The following is a 22,095-nucleotide window of genomic DNA, read 5'->3' as shown; positions in this document are numbered from 1 at the left end:
GCTGAAGTTAGGACTCTCGATTCTAGAACAGATAGCCTAATTTTAAAATATTTGTATTTAATTTACCTGTATTGAGTATTTTTATGATAACTTATTTGAGTCACTGTAAGTAATGAAAACCATTTCTAGATACTGAATGAATTTGTTATAGCCAAACACTTGATGTTTGTATCTTTGATTCACTGAGAACATAGTCCAGGTGGTGAATCACAATAGCCCTTCCAAAAATGCCTAAATGACACAATCACAGGCATCCTAGAGAAAGAGCTTGTTTTAGTTGGCTAAACATCTTAATAAAATGTATACTCAGAACACTGCTTATTTCTAGTAGAACATATATCTGGCATGCATATTTTAAAAGCATGGTCATTTGCTGCTGTTAAATTAATTAAACAAGCAAGCCATTAGATAGAGGTAGATTTGATGCTTTAGTAACTACAATAGTAGAAAAAGAAAGTAGAAAACCGGAACCTAAATCTATAAATGCCTCAAGGTTACAAACCGAAGGATAACCAATCAGACAACTAGGCTTTCCTAAATAAGGCAAGCCCATATGCATAATTTCCTTGCTTTTTGCCTCCATGTTTTCTCTCCAAAAGTCTCTCCCCCCGCCCCCATTGGTGGAGTGCTGCTAACCACTTCCTGTTTGGTGATTAATTCAACTGGAATTAATTTGCTCAAATAAACACTTAAAATTTTGAATACGTCTCAGTTTACCTTTTAACAATTCATATTCTGTAGTAACCTTTAATGAAAAAGAATATGAAAATGAATAGATGTCCACATATGCATGACCAGGAGGGACGTTGTGCTGTACACCAGAAATCGACACATTGTAACTGACTATACTTCAATTAAGAAAAACCCCAAACTCATAGATGTTGTCTCTCATGTCACCTTTCAGCTATTAAGATTGTCTCAGGACAATGGGCAATAGATTCATCAGTAAAAGACAATGTTCTATCCACTCAAATTTTGTCAAATAAAATCAGATACTTCTACAAATTTATAACCAATTATTCATAGCTAAGTGAGTCAATCTGAGAGCTTGGGAAGTGTCTGAAGTCAGTAACCCCATATACAAATAGAATGTAATAAAATCTGATGGGCATATATTTGTAAAAAAAAAAAAAAAATATATATATATATATATATATATATGAAAGGAATCAACCCCCAAAAAACATTCCAGAATTGGAAAAGTTTGCATCTCAGTTACTCTCTTCCACTTGGAATGGGAAGGTGGGGAGGGGGGGAAGTTGGAGAAACGCCAGCATCAAAACGTTCGTGAGAAATAAAGAAGCGTTGACAGAGCGTTCTTGTACAAGTGTCTTTAAGGCTTTGAAAATGTCATTCCTCTTCCAGAAATCGCATGACTTTTAAAAAGGAAAACTTACGATAAACCCAAAATTAAGCAGAAGAAAGTCCTTCCCTTTGCTAACACTCACCTCATTTTTTTCCTGGACAATGCCAGCACGATTCTAAATGGCAATTTGCCCTGTCATTTTAAAAGCATTTCTTAGATATTTGCTAGGCACTTTATGGAAAGAGACACTGAGGCAAAGAAGTTAAGCTGCATACCCATAGTTAGATAAGAAAGCAGAAGTTAAGTCAACCTCAGAAACCAGATACCCAGACTCCGGGGCCTTAATTCTTAAGCCACACTCCCATTTAATATATCCACTGTGGCTTTTACCAGGGCAAAAAAAGTAATTGGATCCATGAATACAGAGCTTTGGAGGGCGCTATCAGCATTACACATTATCTTTCATCTTGAAATCGCACAAAGCTTTATTACAGTGCTCAAAAAGGAAGTGTTATTGTTCCCATGTACCTCTCCCTCTCCAAAAGATAGCTCAAGTGCATTTATCAGGTGGCTAAATGGAGGTAGTAAAGAGGTTAAATTTAATTCAGGGGAGGAGATTTCCCTTATGAACAGAAGGGCTTTTGTCCTGTTGGTGCTAAAATGGTTCCCTTGTCAAAGGACTTGTGCCCCCCAAACAAATTTGGAAAAGGAGAGGAAATTGACCCCAGAAACTGTGTTTGGTACATTTGAGACCCAAAAGGTAAATTTTCATTCTGTGGCATGCTCGCATGTGGGGAGGTTAAAGTGTTTCAGATTTATCAACAGCTAAATTATATTCCTCAAAGAGTGGTATTTCTGTAGGCAAAGTAAAGCAAAAATTGATTGCAAAATTATCTGGGTAATTTAGGCTGAAAAATATGACTTCCTGAACCTTTGAAATCCAAACATTTTTCATTAAAAAGAAAGTTACAGAATTTTAGTGGAAAAGTGTCTATATACTTACTACTTACAGAATTTTGGTGGAAAATGTGTATATAATGGCTTCAATTATTCACATTTATTTTGGGTATTTCCCATAAAGAAAAACTAAGAACTCTGCACTAATCTTTTAGAAACACACACGTGTCTATACATACACATTTTTATTAAATCCACCCTAAATGATAATCATTGGATGTTCTCATCCTTACACCAATTTACTAAAATCTTATCTCAATAATTCTCCACATTGATACGATCTATTACTAATTTTTCCAGCTCTCCCAGGGACATTTTTACTCACCATTTAAAAAAAACTGAGAGAAGAAAAAAAGTGTTCTTATCTGAAACTTGAATTTATCAAAACTCACTTGTCTAGAAATTAGCCTGGGAATATCCAGGCACTGGAATTTCTCACTTTTTATTTTCTTTCTCAGCTTTAAATACTGAAAGGATAAAGACATTTCTAACTGTCTATGTTCTGAATTTTCAAATAGACCACATTTAGAGCTACGAGATACAATAATCAGTTTGGATCATAATTCCCACAGTAAGTGCTGTGTTTTCAATACCCACAAGCATTTGCATCCGGGGGCACTGGTACAGAACGTGACATGATGCCCTCTCCTCACACCGAAACACTCACTTGTCCCTGAAACATAGGGCTTTTTTAATTTTTAAGTTACAGATGAGGTACCAAAAAAAGGCGGGAGAGAGGAGGTCAGCAGGCTCAGTTCCCTCTCTGGGTGATTTACGATGTGGGTGTGAAAAAGGAAGTGGGGGTAAAAAACCAGGTCTTTCTTTTCCTCTGAATCTGGAGAAGGGCTACAGACAAAGCACGAACTCTTTGGCCAGCTACGCTAGAGTTCCAGTCACTCCCAGTTCCCTACCTCCCAACTCACTTCGTTCCGCTGCATTACCTGCTGGCGCCAAAGGCATCTGAGCTATCATCCTGTCTCAGTGTCTCCAGGTGCCTGGTGATCAGCACCCTGACGGCCTGTCTCCCTGCATCGCTCCGACGTTCCGGAAGCACCAAGGGCTCATGTTAGCACCTCCGAGTGTTTCAACATCCTTCCACTGCTAAGGATGTCCTCTAGAAATTCTTCTGAGAAGCCACCGGTAACATGTGGATGAAATGTATTCATGCTCACAGGTTGAGCCGAAGAGCTGACAATCATCCTCCCTTTCTGTTGCCTGTCTCCCCCAATTCTCCTTCCAATCCCAGGCCTTCACTCCACCCAGGCAGGCCCATTTGGTATGAAGTGGCCATTCCATCAGTAGCTCTGACCCCTCACTCCTCCCAGACCTGGGACCTGGAGGGTTAATCTTACTGTGGCTTAGTCCTCCAAAGACACAGTGGTCTGTCGAAACCGAGATACCCCAGTTTGGGTGCAGGCAATCAGCTATAATTTCTACCATTTTCCTAAGTCCAGCTAGATTAGTGACTTACTTCTGGGTTACATACTTAAAATATTATACTTATAAAAATAATTTTACTCAAATGAATATAAAAATAAAAAATTTTAAAACTTCACATAAAATAAACTAATGTAAATGTAAAAATCATAAACTAAAGGCATTTTTAAAATTTACTTATGAAGTATTTTCAGAGAAAATAGATTGTTCTAAAAAAAAGACTAATTAATATGTATTTAATAACAAACTAAATGTGACACAAAAACATGTTTTTGAGATAGCTACCTGGCAACACTAGAGAAATTTTAATTCCTAAAATAGGCACATGGTTTTTTAAAATAACACGAGAGCTTTGAGGATCGTTTCCAGAATTAATTCTGTGCCTTGGACATTAATTCCTTTGACTGTCAAACTTTATTAAAAATAGATTTAACCACTTATATTTCAGCCTTTGCCCCAAAATAGAATCTATCATTCAAAATAATTTTTACAAGATCTCTACTGTTCAGTATTGCTTAACAGTCTGTAATGTGTTCATACCACGAAACATCCCTAGTTTGCTGGGCGCATCTGACCAACCAGTTATGCAGTGGTAACACACCCCAAAGCAGCTCATTAGAAATTCAACCCTAAGTTGACCTTCGTCAGATCAACATCTTAACCATCCAGCCACATTTCTATTTGAAAGACTGTCGTTTTTCACACAAGTGTATCTTATACCAATGCATTTTTCAAATAGATCTTTTCTTCAGATTCAGTGGGAGGTCCCAGTATGTTACTTTCATTACAGAATCTCCACAGGGTCTCCCCATTGTGTAGTTGCATCGCGGATGCACACGTTGAATGATCCGCTGGCACTGAGAGATGCTGGGTCCTGTGTTACTATTCCAACTGAACAAAGCAGGGGCACCTTCACACCAATCGTGACTTTACAACCGTGTATAAAACCCCAGAGAGAAAGGTCACTCTTCTCCTTTTTGCTCAAGAAGGGATTGATTACATTTTTTCTGGGGGATACAAAGGAAAAGTGACTTTCTAGTTGCCCAGAAACTAGACCTTCTCTGCTCTTTCCATGGAAGAGAGTGTGGAAGACATTTTAAACCTGCTGATCTTGCTGCTTTGCTCCTGGGCCTCTCCAGCCCAACTGTGTCTCAGAAACAATGCACGGCACGAAGTCTGCTTTTCTTTCCCCACATGCCCTCCTGCTAAACCACGAGACGGCGTCTCCAAGAGAGCGAGACTTTGCTTTGTTCGGTCTTTACCCCAAGCGTCAAGAACCACGTCCGGTGTGTAGGAGATGCCAGAGACTCAACGAAACATGTGTTGAATGAAAAACAACCGACCCCCGATGTTCAGTCAAATTTTGTCCAAAGTTGTCTCCTCCTTTATGCGCTGCTTGTTGTCACGCAGATTGACTTTATCATCCATTCACTGATATAGTCACTCCTCCATTTGTTCAATAACCATTTATTGAATACTAACATGCACGTAGGCTTTGTGTAGTGTTCTCAGAATTCAGGTGCGAATGAGCTGTCTCATGGGGAGGGGGGCCCTCTCTTTCTCTCTCTCCTGATCACCGCCACGAGCTTCTTTCCTGAGTACAACACAGCCTCTCCACCTGTCCCGTCTATGCTCTCCCCAAACAAATACCATTTTGCTTTTGCGCTTACTTATTTGTTTAGCTTTTTTTTTTTTTTTGAATTTTCAGCCAATCACAACGGAAAGAGGAAAGACCAAAAGAGCAACAAATATTAAGAGAAATGTAATGGGGTTTTGTCTGCTGTCTCTAATTCCTGACCCATTTATTGAAAGCTCCTGTAGAACTTTGTATTAGCTTGCTTGGGCCACCATAACACATCATCACAAATCGGGGGGCGTAACTAGCAGCAATTTATTGTCTCGCAGTTTTGGAGGCTAGAAGTTCAAAATTAAGATGTCAGCAAGCTGGTTCCCACCGGAAGCCCTGAGGGAGAATCTGTCCCATATGTCTGCTAGCTCTGGTGTTCCCTGGCAGCTTTCGGCCTGTAGCTGCACCACTGCACTGTCTGACTCTGTTCTCACATGGCTTTCTTCCCTCTGTGTCTCTTCTTCTTCTATAAGGACAACATTCATATTGGATTTAGGGCACTGTCTACTCCAGTATGACCTTATCTTAACTAATTATATATGCAAAACCCCATTTCTAAACAAGGTCACATTCTAAGGTTCTGGAAAGGACAGGAATCTTGAGGGGACATTGTTCAACTCAGTACAGACTACTTTTGAACTTTAAATAATCCATAGAAACTGGCCCCCTAATCTCTCTTCTTTTCCAATGTCTTATTTAGCAGAAGTCTTTATGAACTAATTCTTCCAAAAGTATCCATGAAAAAATAAAATAGGGCGAGATAATAAATGGTCTTGCAATTATTAAAATTATTCCATAACACATATTATCTATCATGTTAGTAAATGAGAATTCTCAGCAAGCAACATTTTACAAATTAAAATAGTAAAATGAAAATTGCCTATCATTAAAACTTTATCTTTTTTATCCAAATGAAAATTAATGATTTTAGCCTTTGGGGGGGCTTTCATTTTTTTTTTTAACTCAGTGTTTGAATCACAGCAGATTGTGGTAGTGAGATAAGTTATGTGAACTAACAGATATTATGTTGCTTGTTATTTCTGGCCTGGGTATTACAGAGAATTTTATATTTAATCTCAGTTTCCAAGTGTCATTCAGAAAGAAAGAAGGTATGTCAATGGTAGGCATTTGTCATTTGGTTTTGGCTTGTTAACATCCAAACCAGCCTCCTTTTGGAAGGAGATCTCCACGTGTTAATCAGATGAAGCAGATCTCCGTTTCCAACAAGACTCTTCAGGGGGAACTGCTCCTTCCTAGCACTGAATTCTTCTCGGACTTCTCTTTGCAGGGAGTGATGGTGCATTTCAATATGACCACTGTCTTTCTCTTGCCTCCTTCAGAAATAGTAGTGATCATGGGTACAATGTATTCAAGACTCACTAAGAGTCAGGCCCCGTGAAAATAGAAATAAATTAAAGTACTTTACTCCTCCCAAGAAGTCCATGAAACTTGCTCCGCTATCATCCAGAAGTAGAGATGAAGACGTGGAGGTTTAGCTTGGTTTATCCCCAGCTCGCGGTATCACGGGTATGTGGGGGAGCCAGGATCAGGATGCAAATGCCTGTAACTCCAGACACCCAGGTCTAAACCACCATATAAACTGCCTGTCCCACTCTCTCAAGGGATTATTTCAAATATTTTCTGCTTATTAATACTCTGACCTCTCATTCAACCCCTTACATCTCAGCAGTTGTCCATTCCTCCTAAATCAAAGAGAAATTAAAAACTATAAAAAGACTTCCCTAAGAGCCCACCATTAGGACCCAGTGTTCAGACCTATCTGCTTTCATCTGTCCCGTGAGGAAAACGCATCCTTCTACCAAACCTGTGTACCCCATCCATTTCTGAGGTGGTCGAAACAAACTATTGATTCAATTATTCTCTCTTCATTGGCCTCCATCATCACTATTCAGTATGCTAAGACTTCAACATCTTAATAACAAGAATCCTTTACCTTCCGGCTAACAATCTCTTTCTCTCTCTGTCTTGCTCTCTCTCTCTCCTTCTTTTAAAAGACAAAGCTCTAAAATGTCTCCTTGCTATCTCTACTTTATCAGTTCTCAGTCACCTTATTCTTATCTGTCTCATGCCGACTCAGTTAACTAAACTCTTCTTCCTTTATCCATATTGTAAACTTGGAATCCAGTGAATGGTTTTAAGTTCCAAATGTCCTTTAATTCTAAATAGCATTAGAAAGAGTTGCCTGGTCCCTACTCTTGGCTTCTATTATAGCTCCTACTCCTTGTGCTCTGTCACTCTGCTTTTTTCTTAATCTCCTTTTCCACACATCCATTTTTACTTTGATGTAATCTTTTAAGACTGTGTAACTATAGAGTAGGTTTATGCTCAGATTTTAAAGAAACTGTCCAACAGTTTCCTAAAGTGACTGAACTACTCTGCACTCTATCCAGTGGGGTATGAGAGTCCCAGTTCCTCCTTATTCCCACCAATATTTGGTATGGCCAGTAGTTTTAATTTTAGCCATGTAATCGACGTTTAGTGCTACCGTTGTGCTTTGGTTTGCATTTTTCTAGTGAACAATAATGTTGAGCATTTTTCAATGCATATTGGCCATGCACATGTCTTTGGTGAAGTGTCTGTTAAAGTTTTGATCATTTTTTCATTGGGTTGGTTGTTTTCTTATTATTGGGTTTTGATATTTCTTTCTCCATTCTAACACAGATAACCCGACATTAGATGTATCCTTTGCAAATATTTTCTTCTGGGCTATGGTTTGTCTTTCTAATTCTTAATTCCCTTTACCTCTTTGTTCAAAATCAATTGTCCACATATATAAATGTATTTGGGGACTCTTTATATTGTTCTATTGATCTATTTGCCTATTTTAATGAGAAAATCTGTCTTAAAATTCTTCTTACTCCCAGCTTTGTTTTTCTTTTAAAGAAATTATTATGACCAATCTATGTTCTTTGTATTTTCACAGAATTTCAAATTTAGCTTGTCAATTTCTATATACAGCTTACTGGGTTACATGGAATTTGTAGATCACTTTGGGGGAAAATTGGCATCTTAAAAATAATGAGTCTTCTGAACCATGAAAATGTATTTTTTTTCAACTTTTTAGATAATCTTTTATTTTCTCTGTGGTGTTTTATAATTTTAACTGGGTAGGCCTTTCACATATTTTGTCAGATTTATTGTTGAGCACTTCTTATTTCATGCTATTATAAATAGCATTTTTAAAATCCCAGGCTGTTAATTACTGTTGTTTAAAAGTACAATTGATTTTTGTATACTCAGCTTGTATCCTGCAACCTTGCTAAAATTACACATTTGTTCTAGCAGCTTTTTCAGATTCCATTAAGTTGTTTACATAGTTCACTATATTGTCTGCAGCTAAAATCAATTTGCTTCTTCCTTTCCAAACTGTATGCCTTTTCCCTATTTTTCTTACCTTGCTGCTGTGGCTGGACGCTCCAGTACTACTGTTAAATAGAAGGTGTGAGTGCGGTCATCTTTGTTTTGTTCTTGATCTTAATTAAGCAATTGTAGGGCTCAATTTGCTTGCCTTTTTCTGGACTTTCAAAGATTTCTTTCCTTGATTGCCTGAAGTCCCCTGTCTTGCAAACCATTGTTTCAAATGTTCTGTTTTTGTTTATTTCACATGTCGGGGTAAATCTGGTTTTTATTTGTCCATCTTGGCCAGAAATGTAAGTCCATTGGGCTTTTTAAATGTTTAATGTTGATATTAGAATTTCTTTTAATATCAACAGTAATGTTATCTACTTTCAGAGCTCTGATTATCATTTATATACAAATGACTCTTACATTTATATCTCCAGCCCAGATCTCTCATTCTGAATTCCAAAGGCATTTTTCAGTCACCAAGTCTACATACATTTTCAAGTGAAATTTCACAGACCAGTCAAACGTGGTATGTCAAAAATGAACCCCTGCTCACCCCACCACTTATTTTATCTATTAAATTTCCTGCTTCAACAAATGGCATCATCATCTATTATTCATGTCAGAAACTTGGAAGTCAACCGTAACGCTACCCCGTCCCTCAAATCCCACTCAATCACCAAGTCCTGTTGAGTCTACCACCATAAATATATTTTAAAACCTTTTCATGGTTCCTTTCAACTACCCATCATCTCATTTCCTTTCAAAGCCCTCCATTATGGGTTAAATTATGTATCCCCGCCCCAAAGATGTGTTAAAGTCTTAACCCCTGATACCTGTGAATGTGACCTTGTTTGGAATAGAATCTTTGCAGATGTAACCTGTTAAGATGAGGTAATCTGGGCAGGCCCTAATCCAGTTAAGACTGCTGTCTTTTTGAGAAGAGGGGAGAGACACAGAGGCAGACAAACATGAGGAAGATAATGTGAAGACACACAAGTAAGAATAGCACGCGATGATGGAGACAGATGTTGGAGTGAGGTATCTGCAAACCAAGGAATGCCAAGGATTACCAGCAACCCTAGAAGCAGAAAGAAGGGTATGGAGGAGACCCTCTAGAGCGTTCAGAGAGGACATGCCCCACTGATGCCTTGCTCTGACTTCTAGTCTCCTGAACATTATGTTGTTTGAAGCCACCCAGCTTGGGGTACCTTCCTATGGTGGCCCCAGGAGACTAATAAACTCCCTGTCACTTCATCCCAATGAGGGCCACTCAGACAAACTCCTTCTGTGTCGCCTGACATCATTCTGAGCCTCTTTATATGCGACCCTCCATGCAGAAGTCAGAATGGGCTTTTAAAAAGGCAATTCTGATCACGTCATTGCTCTTTTTAAAAACTTTTAGTGCCTCTTTATTAAGGATGCAGTCAGGGATTGTTGCCGTGGTCTAAATGCGCCTCCGTAGTCCCTCCCCCGCCTTCTTTCTGAAATGCTTTTTTCTCTACTTTGAGTTTTTTCTCTCCCTCAAGCTAGTCATGCTCTTCCTGCTTCTGAGAGTTCACACACTGCTCTTCCCTCTGCTCGAACTCTGACAACTGCGTGAGGAATTAGGGTGAAAGGACAATGAGGGAGGGACACAGAAGCAGGAAAACCATGACAGTGGTGTACAGGGAATGACATCATTTTGCCAGCTGGCTTTGAAAATGCTGCTCTTACATTTATTCAATTATTCATCAATCATTGTCCACATTTAACAAATCAATAAATGGATTGGTTCCTCTCGTGTGTGTGTCTATTTTTAGTCCTTGTTGCATATCTCCTCTTCTCTCCTGGGGCTTTTGTTGTTCTTGTTCTTTATTAAGACAAACTTGTTTTGTTTTTTTTTTAACCTGATCTAATTTCTATAATAATATTCTGATGGAGCCAGGGAATAATGCAATTTATTCTATTATTTTTATCACAAGAGCTTCTGAGTTCTGTACCCTGTAAGAAACATGCTGGCAATTACTTCTAATATGAAATGTTTGGGGAATTTACATCTTAGAAATTATTTACTTCCCCTGAAACCTCTTCCCTTTTGTTCGTACAAAATAATAAGTGTGATAAGGCAGAAACTATGAAACTATTACAGAAGAAATAAAAAAAATCAGTCTGCAAAATAATAATTGAATACAACAGGGAATGAATGAAGGGCATAATCATCAGTAAATTTGAAGTGAAAACTAGAAAATGACTTAACCAATTTTGAAAATACAGCTATGTGCTATTTTTAAATAAAAGTCTATGTAAAATATACTGAATTTCAACTGTCTGCTTTTGTTGCATCTGAAATGAAATATTTAGAGAAAATTGATCATCAAAGGCCTGTTAAACATCCTTAATTGCCTGATATCTATTTCAGCATTTCCGATGGAGTAAATGGAGTGACCAGTGTCAACAGGCAACATTTAAGAAGCCATTTCTTTGCGATTCAGAATGCTCTCGCCACCCCTGGGGACATGCTTTGCTTCTGGCAAGAACATTAGCTGATCATGCTACTTCAGTCTGACAGCTTCAGATTTTTAACAGGGGAAAAAGGCAGAACTAATGGATGTGCATAAGCTTAAAAGCGAGGGAACTTACCCATCACTCTACACAGCTGTATTTGGGGAAGCGAATGGAGGTACTTCTAAAAACACAAAAAAGTCAATAGATATTTTTCTTGCAACTAATAATTTCAAATGAGGTCTTCCTCATTTGTCTCTCCCTCAACCCTGAACCTTGCCTCCTTTCTTCTCTTGTTCACTCTAATATTCTCGTCAGCATCTATTAACATGAAAACATTCTCTTGACTCGCACTGTTCCACTTTCCAGAAAGGAAAAGCATAGCATCTAATTGTATGAAAAGATAACTCCAAAGATGAATGAACCAAATCAAATTATTAAAAGGAGGATAATCCTTTTTCTTCCCTTTCTGACTGTGTACGAGGGAGCAAGGACACACAATGCTATCTGTAATTGGTACATTACTGGGTAATGACTCTATTTATCTTTTTATTTAACCTCAAGCACATAACATTTTACATATATATTTCAAAGAGTTTGAAAATGCGATTATCTGTTTTGCTTTACAATCATTTCAAAATATCCTACCATTGTATTCCTCCACAGAGGCCTCTGACCCATTCTTTTCCAGAACAAATTCATTTTCGAATGGATTAGTAGTGTGACAGTGATGAAGGAAGCACAATAAAACTCTGCTAACTCCACTGGAAAAGTGGAAAACATTTCATTTTATTCTCTAAAGGATTAGAATCAAGCCAAGCCAACAGGCCTTAGAAGACGATGAAGTAAGTGTCCTCTGTGTGGAACCCTGAGGCTACAACCCTGTTCCAAATACTCTGATGGTCCCCTCTCAAACTGAGAGGCCACTTTTCCATTAACATAGCTTGACTATTTTGGGTAGAATTTAAAAGGCATCAGGATTAAGTCTCCCCTATGCAGGATGCATTACAACATTTGAGACGGATAACACAATGCTTAAGACACAGCTACGCTCCAATGAGATAACTGTTCACTGAGAGAGATAAACAGCATAAACCCACACATCACCTTAGGACGTGATGGGGCCCAGGTCTTGTGGGCAGTACCCACAGGGCCACACGATTAGCCATCTGCTTGGTGTGTCTAGGACTTTTGTGATGGAAAGGATTTTTTTTAAATGGACTTTTTTTCCAGATAGAGTAACATTTGCAAGTAAACGTGGTACAGGAAAAATGGGGCATGTGAGGATGGCCATGTCCCAGGTCTCGGCTGAATCCTTGGGATGCGGCCCACCGAGTGAGGGTCCTTGGCTTTGCGCAGGAAAGAATTCAAGAGCGAGCCACAGCAGAGTGAAAGCAGATTTATTCAGAGATGAGTACTTCATAGACCGAGTGTAGGCCATCTCAAGAGAGGCCATGAGACATGGGGGTGATTAAAACAAAAGCAGATGCACACTCCACAGTCAGAGTGCTGGCCATCTCAGAAGGAAGGAGAAAGGCCACGAGGTGTGGGGCTGTTGGTTTTTAATGGGCTTGGTAGCTTCACATGCTAACAAGTGGGAGGGTTATTCCACCTACTTTGGGGGAGCGGCAGGGACTCCCAGGAATAGGGCCACCGCCCACTTTTTGACATTTTATGATCAGCCTTGAAACTGTCATGCCTGTGGGAGTGCCATTTACCATGTTGATACAGTACAGTAACTGTATAATGAAGCTCAAGGTCCACTGGGGGCTGAATCTTCTGCCACCGTGGTGCTAACTGCTGTGTCATTCTGTTAATGGTTGTGCCCTGCCCCCTTCCCTCCCTTCTCCAATAGATAAAATTTAATATCAAGTTTAATAGCCTGAGGTTTAAAGTCAGCTGCTTGGATTTGAAGCTCTGCTCCAGCATTTTCAAGCTGTGTGACCTGGGAAAGATACTTAACCCCAATTCCTCAGTTTTCTCATCTGAAAAATGAAATTTCATAGTAGATTTTTAATCCTTCCAGAGTACTCAGTCTCACACTGGGTTTAAATTAGGTCTGCTGGTCGTCTTCTACTTAATAATATTTCAACTGTTTTGGAGAAATGATCTTTACTATCTGTACTTCATTTTTTTTAAATTTTTCTCCCTAAACACAAGTCAGGTAGATTTATTTACTGAGTAAAATCATATGAACAGATCTGCTTTTTTTTTAAACTTTCAAGTATGCTAAACTTATCTGATAAAAACCTCACAAGTATAATTAAGGATCCACAGTTCTCAGGCAAAGCCCATGCTTCTTATAAACCTTCGTCCCCGTCTAGCAGATCTCACTCAGATTTACCCAGAACAAGTTTAGCTAGAGTTTCCTGGTCATGAGTGAGGCTTGGGAAATCAGAGTTCCATCCCGGAAGTTTGCAGTGATTAGTATTTTGCCTGGAACGTGAAAGCATCCCGTAAGTGCAAAGGTCATTATTACTGGAAAGCAGACTCCATGAAAACAGAGGCCTTATCCATCTTTTCTTGAGTATGACAGTATTTTAATATGTTATCAACTGACCCAGACATACTAGCCTAAGTCCCAGCAGAATGTCCAGCAGAATCTTCCATTCTGGGCTGCCTGTTCAGTGCTAAAACCGGTGTGTCAAAATGAGCCACAGATTTACCTTTTAGACTTTAGAGTAGACACGGAGTATGCTTATGTGATTCCACTGTATTTCTGAGAAGCTACATGCAAATATACACATGTGGCAGACAAACCCTAAAGTGACCCCACATCCCCACCTCTTAGCGTCCACCTCTTTGTATAATCCCACCTAATTGTGTTCATCTCTTTCTCTAGCCCCCACCCCCTGCATGTGGACAGGAGCCATGGCTCACTTCTAACTAACACAGTATGGGAGAAAGGTGACCAGGCCACTCCAGTGATGAGATTACACTGCATTAAGACTCTGTCCAGCCAACTGAGGCCAGACCTCCTTTAGGACTGATGGAGTATATGGACATGTTGGAAAAGTCCTGGTGGCAGAGGACTGTGGGTGGCCTCCTGGGACTGCAGGCAGACTCTCGACCTAATGGGGACTGCCAACCACAGCTGGTAAGAAAGCCAATCATACAGCTGCAAAGAAGGGAAATCTGCCAAAGCCAAAGAGTTTGGAAGCAGATTCTCCCCCAGCCAAACTTCCAGATGAGAACACAGCCCAGCCAGGATCTTGATTACAGCCTATGAGACCCTAAGCATGGAATCCAGGCAAGCCACACTCAAGACTCCTGACATACGAATGTTGTGAGCTAACTGATGTGTGTTCTTTTCAGTCATTAAGTTCATGGTGATTTGTTACACAGCAATAGTATTAATACAATAACTAATGCCTTTTGCTTGATTATTTTTCATCTCTAGGTCACATGCATACTAGATTGTGAGCTATTTTGACCAGTGAAACAAACAATAGAAAGTCAACAGTCCTGGGAAGTGTTTTGAATTGTCAGTGAACTTACGTAGAGAAAAACTCACAAGATTAATTTATTTCAAACAGGAATGAACATCTCCCACCACCATTGTTACAGATCTATAATGTGGTACATTGAATGTTATGTTTTCAATTGACACTGCTGATTGACCCTTCTCTACTCTTACTAATTCAAGCTATTGTTTTAGGAAGAAGACTATTAAAATGTTACTAATTAATTTTTGTAAATTAACCTGGAATTATTTGTTTCTTATATTATTTCTGACTACTAATAAAAAGGGAAATTATTTCTGAGTTATGATTCACTGTCCCTCAAAAGAACAGTAACTCAACATCTGATGAGCTAAACCAAAAAAGTGGAAACAATTCAGTTGTGCAGAACTGTTCAGATGCAAATCTGACCTATTATTTTTTTTAAAGGCTTTTTTTTTTTCAGGTGATAGGATTGTGGTTATTGCAGTTGCAACTATCTGGTCAGTAACTGATAAAATGCCATTTCTATGCACCCACTGGGCTGTGCTTTTTCATTTTTTCTAAATGCACCTCAAGGTTAACAACAGACTTTTGTTAATGCTATGATTAATCCTCCCGTGTCTGTGGCACTACACAGATGATTTGCATATCTCACCTTGGCAAAGCTGCATCAGCTTGGGTGGATTTTTAGTAAATAGTTCTCCTAGGGGGAAAAAAGAATACAAAAAAAAGAATGATGTGTCTGGTAGATAGCTATTAAGGAAGTCTTCCATCCTCATGGGGCCATATCTTTGTAGGTAGTGTGCTTGGTCCTCAGACAAAATCTATCAATTGTAGATCTCACTCCAAGGACAGGATGCCTTATTGTCTGCAATTTCTAAACATATACAATTTTTTTGGAATTCATACATATATATATATAATTTTTATACATGTAATATGGTCATATATATGTATACATATACAAAGATTTTACAAATACTGACACCTACAATGTTTTAGGAGTCACAGAGGTAGGGAGCAAAGATAAAAGAAAAATAGCAAAGTGTGTTTTCCAAAAAAAATGACTACATAGAGTCGTTTTTTGCTGCTGGATTTTGGTCTAGCTACTCAGCTTTTCTAAACCACAATTTACTCAGTTATGAACTAAAGATAGTAAAAATCATTTATCTCGTAAGTCTGTGAAGGACTTAAAACCTGAAAACTCTTTGAGTCCAGCCTTGTCCACAGAAGGAGCAGAGTAAATGTCGGCTGGGGCACACTTGCTGTATGCTATGTATTACGAGTTAAGAGAAGCTGTGCTTAATAGATTGGCCATGCTACTTCGCATCGCGCTTAGAAGGTTGGATTGTCCTGTGCAAAGATTTAGGCAAATGAGAACCAGGTGTCTCACACTTAGTCAGCCTTCAGGGGTGGGACATGCTTCCCTTTAATGCCTAAATAGCAATAGCCCACGTTCCTTTGTGTATTATGGCAGAAAATCTAGTCTTTTACGGGGTTTCTCTCCCCCAAGTATTTCTGGGAATGTCTAGAAAATGCCTACGTGTCCCATGACTTTGTATATCAGAGTTGCGTGCTGTCCTTCAGCAAAGCATCTGATGCTAGACGCCTGCAGCGCTCTTCCGCACTCGTCCCTCTTTTTCTTTGTTCTGACTTTCCTGGGCGGATGTTGCTGCCCGCCCTTCCCCCACCGCGTAGCATCACTTCAAGGTTGGATCTGTCCCTTGGTTCCCAACAACATAACAAATCAGGCTTTCGCTGGACATGACTTTCATTGATGCCTGCAGGACACAGAATACATGTCCACGCAGAAAGCATCACATTTGTCAACTTTCTACTGCATAAGGCTGCTTGATACAAACATGAAGCTCGGAAGCTGGCAAAAGCAGTCAGTCCTTGCTCATGGCCCAGCTGGTCAGCAGTGGCTCAGCAGGAGGCTGCTGGGATCAGAGGGGCATGTGAGTTAAGTTTAGCTCAGCCACAGGCATCTCCTCATTCTGGGACTCCAGGCGACCTGGAGCATACTCCTCTGTTGACAAAGGGCAGAAGCTCAGAGGCCAAGACATAACACAGACGTTCACTTAAAGCCTCTGTCACATCGTGTTTGCTAAATTTCCACTGGCCAGAGCAAGTTAGTCAACAAGACCAGAGGCAGTGGCTAAGGGAAGTGCACTTACATACCCTCCTGGAGGCTCTATAAAGTCACAGGGCAAAGGGGTGGGGGTGACACCCTGTTACTGCAGGGCCTGAAGAGCTGAGAACAGTGGAGTATCACCTGGGACTGCCCTAGGATTTCGCAGGCTAAGCCCCTCCACAGGGATTTCAATAATGATCATTTTCCCCCTTACTCCCATTTTTCTGGCAAGTTATAAGACGCAAATTACCAGTGGAAGTGTCTTGGACAGATTTATAACCAGAAAGCTATTTGTGGTGACTGGAGAGGGGTAAATGGTTTCCTAAAAGAAACAGTCTACCATGGCGGAATTGTACTAACAATGAAGAAAATCTTCTTCAATGTTTAACAGATCATGGTGCCTGGTTCATTTCTGATTTTTTTCAAAATGATATGTTTCTGAAAAAAATGTTTGCTTTCTTGTGTAAGCAAATAACTCACCCTTTTTTCTCTCCAAAACAAAGGAACAGTGACCTCGCTGTGCTGAATTAAAGTCACTTCTATGGGAAGGGGCACCTTACTGGCCATCTTTTTAAAATTCCGGCCATTGATATGTCGAGGAGGTACTGGGGCATTCAGTCTCAGCTAGGATTTTCCATTGCAAAATGTTTCAACTAATAGATCTACAAAAGGGCTTGGTTAATTCATGAAACTTCAGGAGGCAAATATGCCGATGGAAGGCAGAAAAGTGGGTGAGAACCAACTGCTGTATGAGTGACAACTACCGACTCTCCTCTAAGGACTAGGAGATCATCTGCCTTTCTGGATTCCTTAGGAAATGAGCTCACCCACAGTCAAGTCACTTTTATGGACAGGGTGTCTGCACAAAAACGTCTACACAGAGACACTGGTGACAGATCCAGGAAGGGCAGCATTGAGAAGGATAGGTTCATTCAATAAATACAGAGTGCCTAAGATGAGTGTATTTCCTGGGAACATGTTCAAAAGTACCCAGTTATGATCTTGGAAGCTTATGGATTCTCAGATTAGCCAACTGATGTTACCCATGTGTCTGGCCTTCCTTATATTCGCAATGCTACCCAAATAATCAGTGTGTAGCCTTTAGCAATGTCACACTGAGTCACAGTCAAATGTACAATAAAACACAATGGTTTGCATCATATACTTAAAGACACTCAAGCCAGCCAAATAGAAAAAAATTAGAAAAATCTGAAATGCACAAAATTTGGAGTAAAATAATTAATTTTTATTTTGTTAAATAGATTGGGGTGAAAAGATTTGTGTTTGTGAACACTGGGTGTGTTTATGAACACAAAGTCACAGGAGAATAGTAGCAAAATTTAAGATTTTAAAAGATCAATGGGCTACAAATGAGAAACATGTAACATACAAGTTAAATATTTCATAAAAATGAAATTGTTAAAAATTATTTTTAGCAAAGTTTAAATTATTTTTAGAAAGAAATATTTACATTACCTATGTGGTTATATTTTATTATCTCATTCACAACAATTTCTGCTTTCGTTAAAGCAGAAAAACAATATTAATTCTGAGACCATTCAGTACTGGTAAATTCACAGTGGTTTCCCTAGAACCTGGTCTACTACTTGGAAAATAAATAGAGTTTTGGGCTCCAAAACACAGGAACTTTTGCAAAACGTGTTCTTTAAATCTTCTCCATGTGTGGTTCAGAACTACTGAAAACTACCGTGTAGGAACAGGGCTGGCGTGTGAGGGCAGTGAGTGGTCAGCAGAAGGCCGGGCTGGTCTCTGAAGGATCCCTCAGTGGTACGAAGCAGGGGGGCACTGAAAGGATCAAAGCAAAAAGATGGAACCTCAGATCTTGTTTTACAAAGGTAGCACCAGTCACAGTTTGGGAAAAGTACAGCTGGGGGAAAATAAGTAGGAAAAAAGGAGAAAGGAGGTAAGGAAAATGATGAGTTATTAAAAAGGGAAAAAAAAATCCAGATTTTGTTCTGTTTTCCAAAACGTATCTTGTTCAAAACTAATACTCATTCATATGGTAGACGAGATGCTCGCCGTTGGCTCTACCAGTGGAACACTCACGGCTCTAAGAGAGACAGGTATCTGACAGCCATGCCCACGATAAGGAGAGATGCGGGGTTTTCTAGAATGGGTGAATTTTGACTTTTCCTTCCTGTCTGCTGGGGAAAGCTTACTAGGCCGGTTGCTATGAGGAGCTGGCCAGTGGATAATGGCTGTAATTCAGTGAAAATCAACAATTAGTCATGCCCAGCGTAGTGAAAGAAATTAAATTGCAGAGAAAAATGAAAAGACATGAAGTATGAATTGCAAAACACGGAAGCAAAGAGGCTGTTTTCCCATTAATTCACCAAGGGGATGAGCAAAGTGCATTTCCATATGCCAGAATCCTAAACAGAACCCCAAGTCTAGGAAGCCGATGAGACTTTCCCAGTCACCTGCAGAGAACGTGCCACATTCTCCTTCCAGAAGCGGCACCAGTTATGTGTTGTGATCTGACGGCTCTACAAAAATGCACATAAAATTTGCGTTGTTTAGGGCGCCTAAAGATTTCACTTACTCTGCAAGCGCAGTCTTTTCTAAACTGTGACCTTCTACTTTAAATTCCTTTTCTCCCTGGTTTGCCAGAAAGCCCGTGTTTGACCTTTCCTTCCCCACACTTTTGTTCTTGATCTTCTCTCTTCCTCTTTTATTAAGTTTGTTCAAGTGGAACTTCTATTTCCTTGAGGGGACTTGCAAAGATCTTTTGGAAATCATTTTTTTCCCCATTCTAACATAACTTCACATCAAAGCTGTTCTCCCCAGTGACTCTCCATTTTGCAATCATGTTTCTTTTCTCTCCTACTCTGACTGACGTTCCCGACGGAGACCATTGGTTCCACACTTGGCTGCCCCTTGACTGTGGATGTAAGGGTCCCTGCATTGTCCATCGTGATGGTCCTAGGCACGTTTGAAACTGATTATTTTATTCAAGCCCATGAAAATAATGTTTTATGTATAAAATGTTATCAATATAACTGATGATGTATTTCAGAAAGCCTTTCTTCCTGGTCCTTTGTATGCTTTTTCATAGGTAAGAAACGGTAACACATCTCATTGCATAGTGATTTATTTCTTGTATTTAAATTCCATATGACAGGAAATATTCTTTAAATAGATCACTGGGTCCAAAGAAAACTCAAGTGTGACATCCACTACCCACAGTGTGTGGACACACTTAACAGCTCTTTCCTTCAATATCATGTGATGTCTTAATATCATCATATTAAAATTGTTTTTCATATAAATGTTTAAATTAAAATGTATGTACATTGAACTCAGTTATGAAAAGAATAAGTTGGATTGCTATTTGAAATTTGAACTGATGGTGGTTATCGACTTTTTTCAGACATCTATGCCCCCTTCTTCTGGTTGCTGAATCCCAATTTTCCTCTAGAGGAAAAATATAACAAAATCAAATATATAGGTTAGACTAATGATTTATTTATATGCATATGTATATATGTGTATATATGCTTATGTGCCCAGATCCAAATACTTAATATTTTAAAATGAGTCTAGTCCTCCAAAATAAGAAGTTAATAGCCCTAAAGAACTTTGAAGGAATACAAAATTTCTTTCAAAGTATAAAAAGTGATAATTCATACTTAAATGTCTTGAATATTTCAAGACAAAAATTGTCACCAAAGCCTGTGCTCTAAAAATGTCTATAATAGACTTTAGTGCCTCTTGTGTAATATTATATGCATTGCATTTTGTTACACTTATTATACAAATTGAAATGAATAATAATTTGCAGTTTTACATCCCATGAATATTTGTTAGTATTCTCCGGCAGTAGTTAATATGCTAACCAACTTTACTGAGAGGCATACAGATGTGAAGGAAATCTATCTGGGGACTTTAATTATCACCTTGTCAAATTCAAATTATTATCTTGTGAGTTCATTTCCATAAAGCATCCCCTTTGCTGGTCCGTGATTTAACACGTGTCTACTTTTTCTTGTCTTATTTGTATCTATCTAGAGGCTCTAATCCTTTCAAAGGAGATACTTCTCTGTCAGATTGTGATCTTTACCATAAAGGATTTGGTCAAAAATAACTTCTATCAACACTTCATTTTGCCAGAAGAAAGGTCTGTACAATGTATGAAATAGACTTACTGTCAACAATGCCCCACCGATCAGACTGAAAACTAATTTTTTTTTTATAAACAGTATCAACTTAAGGGAGTTAGTAAAAGGAAGAGACTAGGGTTTATTGGACACAGTTTGAAAGAACATCAATGTTGCACGGTAGGTTAATTCAGGAGTTAGAAGATTTGCAGGAGCCAGAAGATTAAGAAATGGATGAGCTTTGTAATTTAGGCTGAGACATATTATCTGGTGAGAAGTGGGAACAGAAGCAAAAGAAATGATGAAGTTTATGTTTCTCTTCCCAGGTCAAAGTCAGAGTACTTCAAGACAGAGGGTGAAAATGAAGGGTGGGGAGGGGAAAGTAAAAGCTTGTAGAACTAGAGAGTTCATTCTCTTCCTTCATTCATAAAGGAACAAGATTCAACATACAGACTTAGTTTATAGGTCTTAAAATATTGATCTTGAATTAAACTCGAAAGTCACTACATGTTTGAAAACACTGAGAACCTTTTATAATAAGGTGGATGAAAATAACACCTTGTTTTGACTTTCCTAGGATTTCAAAAGCTTTCATTGAAAAGATTTAGTGTTATTAAGGGGGATCTTCAATAATTATTAAAATGTGTTAAAGTATATCTTTAAATATTTCAAGAAGCATTGCAGCTAAGAACCTCTATTATCACCTGTCATGTGCCCCAATCCTCCAAATTTACAAATGAAGGAATTAAAATATTGTACTTTTAACTAATGAGGTGGTGACGATGAGTCAGTGACTCAGCTATGATCCCACTGCCGGCAGCTCCAAACCCAGAAACGTGTCTCACCTCCAGGGGATTCTCACAAAGGCTGATTGGCTGAGTTAAGGACATGTATGGGGACTAGGGTTTAATATCATTTTTTAGAGGACAGTGAATGTCAGACAAACTCTATTGTACTGAGGGAAATCACAAGTCCTTCTGAAGAGAGTCCCTTAAAATGAATGGAAACACGGACAGAAAGATTTGAGTTAGAAAAAAGCAAGGCAGCCAACGGTAACCAGGACGGTAAGCCAGACAGAATCAATCTAATGATCTTCCTGGAAAAGGACTTGGCTGTCAGTGTTTTCATCTACCCGGAGCTCTTCAGTGGCCATTACGAGATATCCAGCCACTTCAGACACGTGGCGGGCATGTATCCGTTTGAAGTGATAAATCAAAGTAATA

Source organism: Camelus ferus, chromosome 14 (assembly GCF_009834535.1).
Source record: "Camelus ferus isolate YT-003-E chromosome 14, BCGSAC_Cfer_1.0, whole genome shotgun sequence".
Lineage (NCBI taxonomy): Eukaryota > Metazoa > Chordata > Mammalia > Artiodactyla > Camelidae > Camelus > Camelus ferus.
This window is presented reverse-complemented; position numbering follows the sequence as displayed.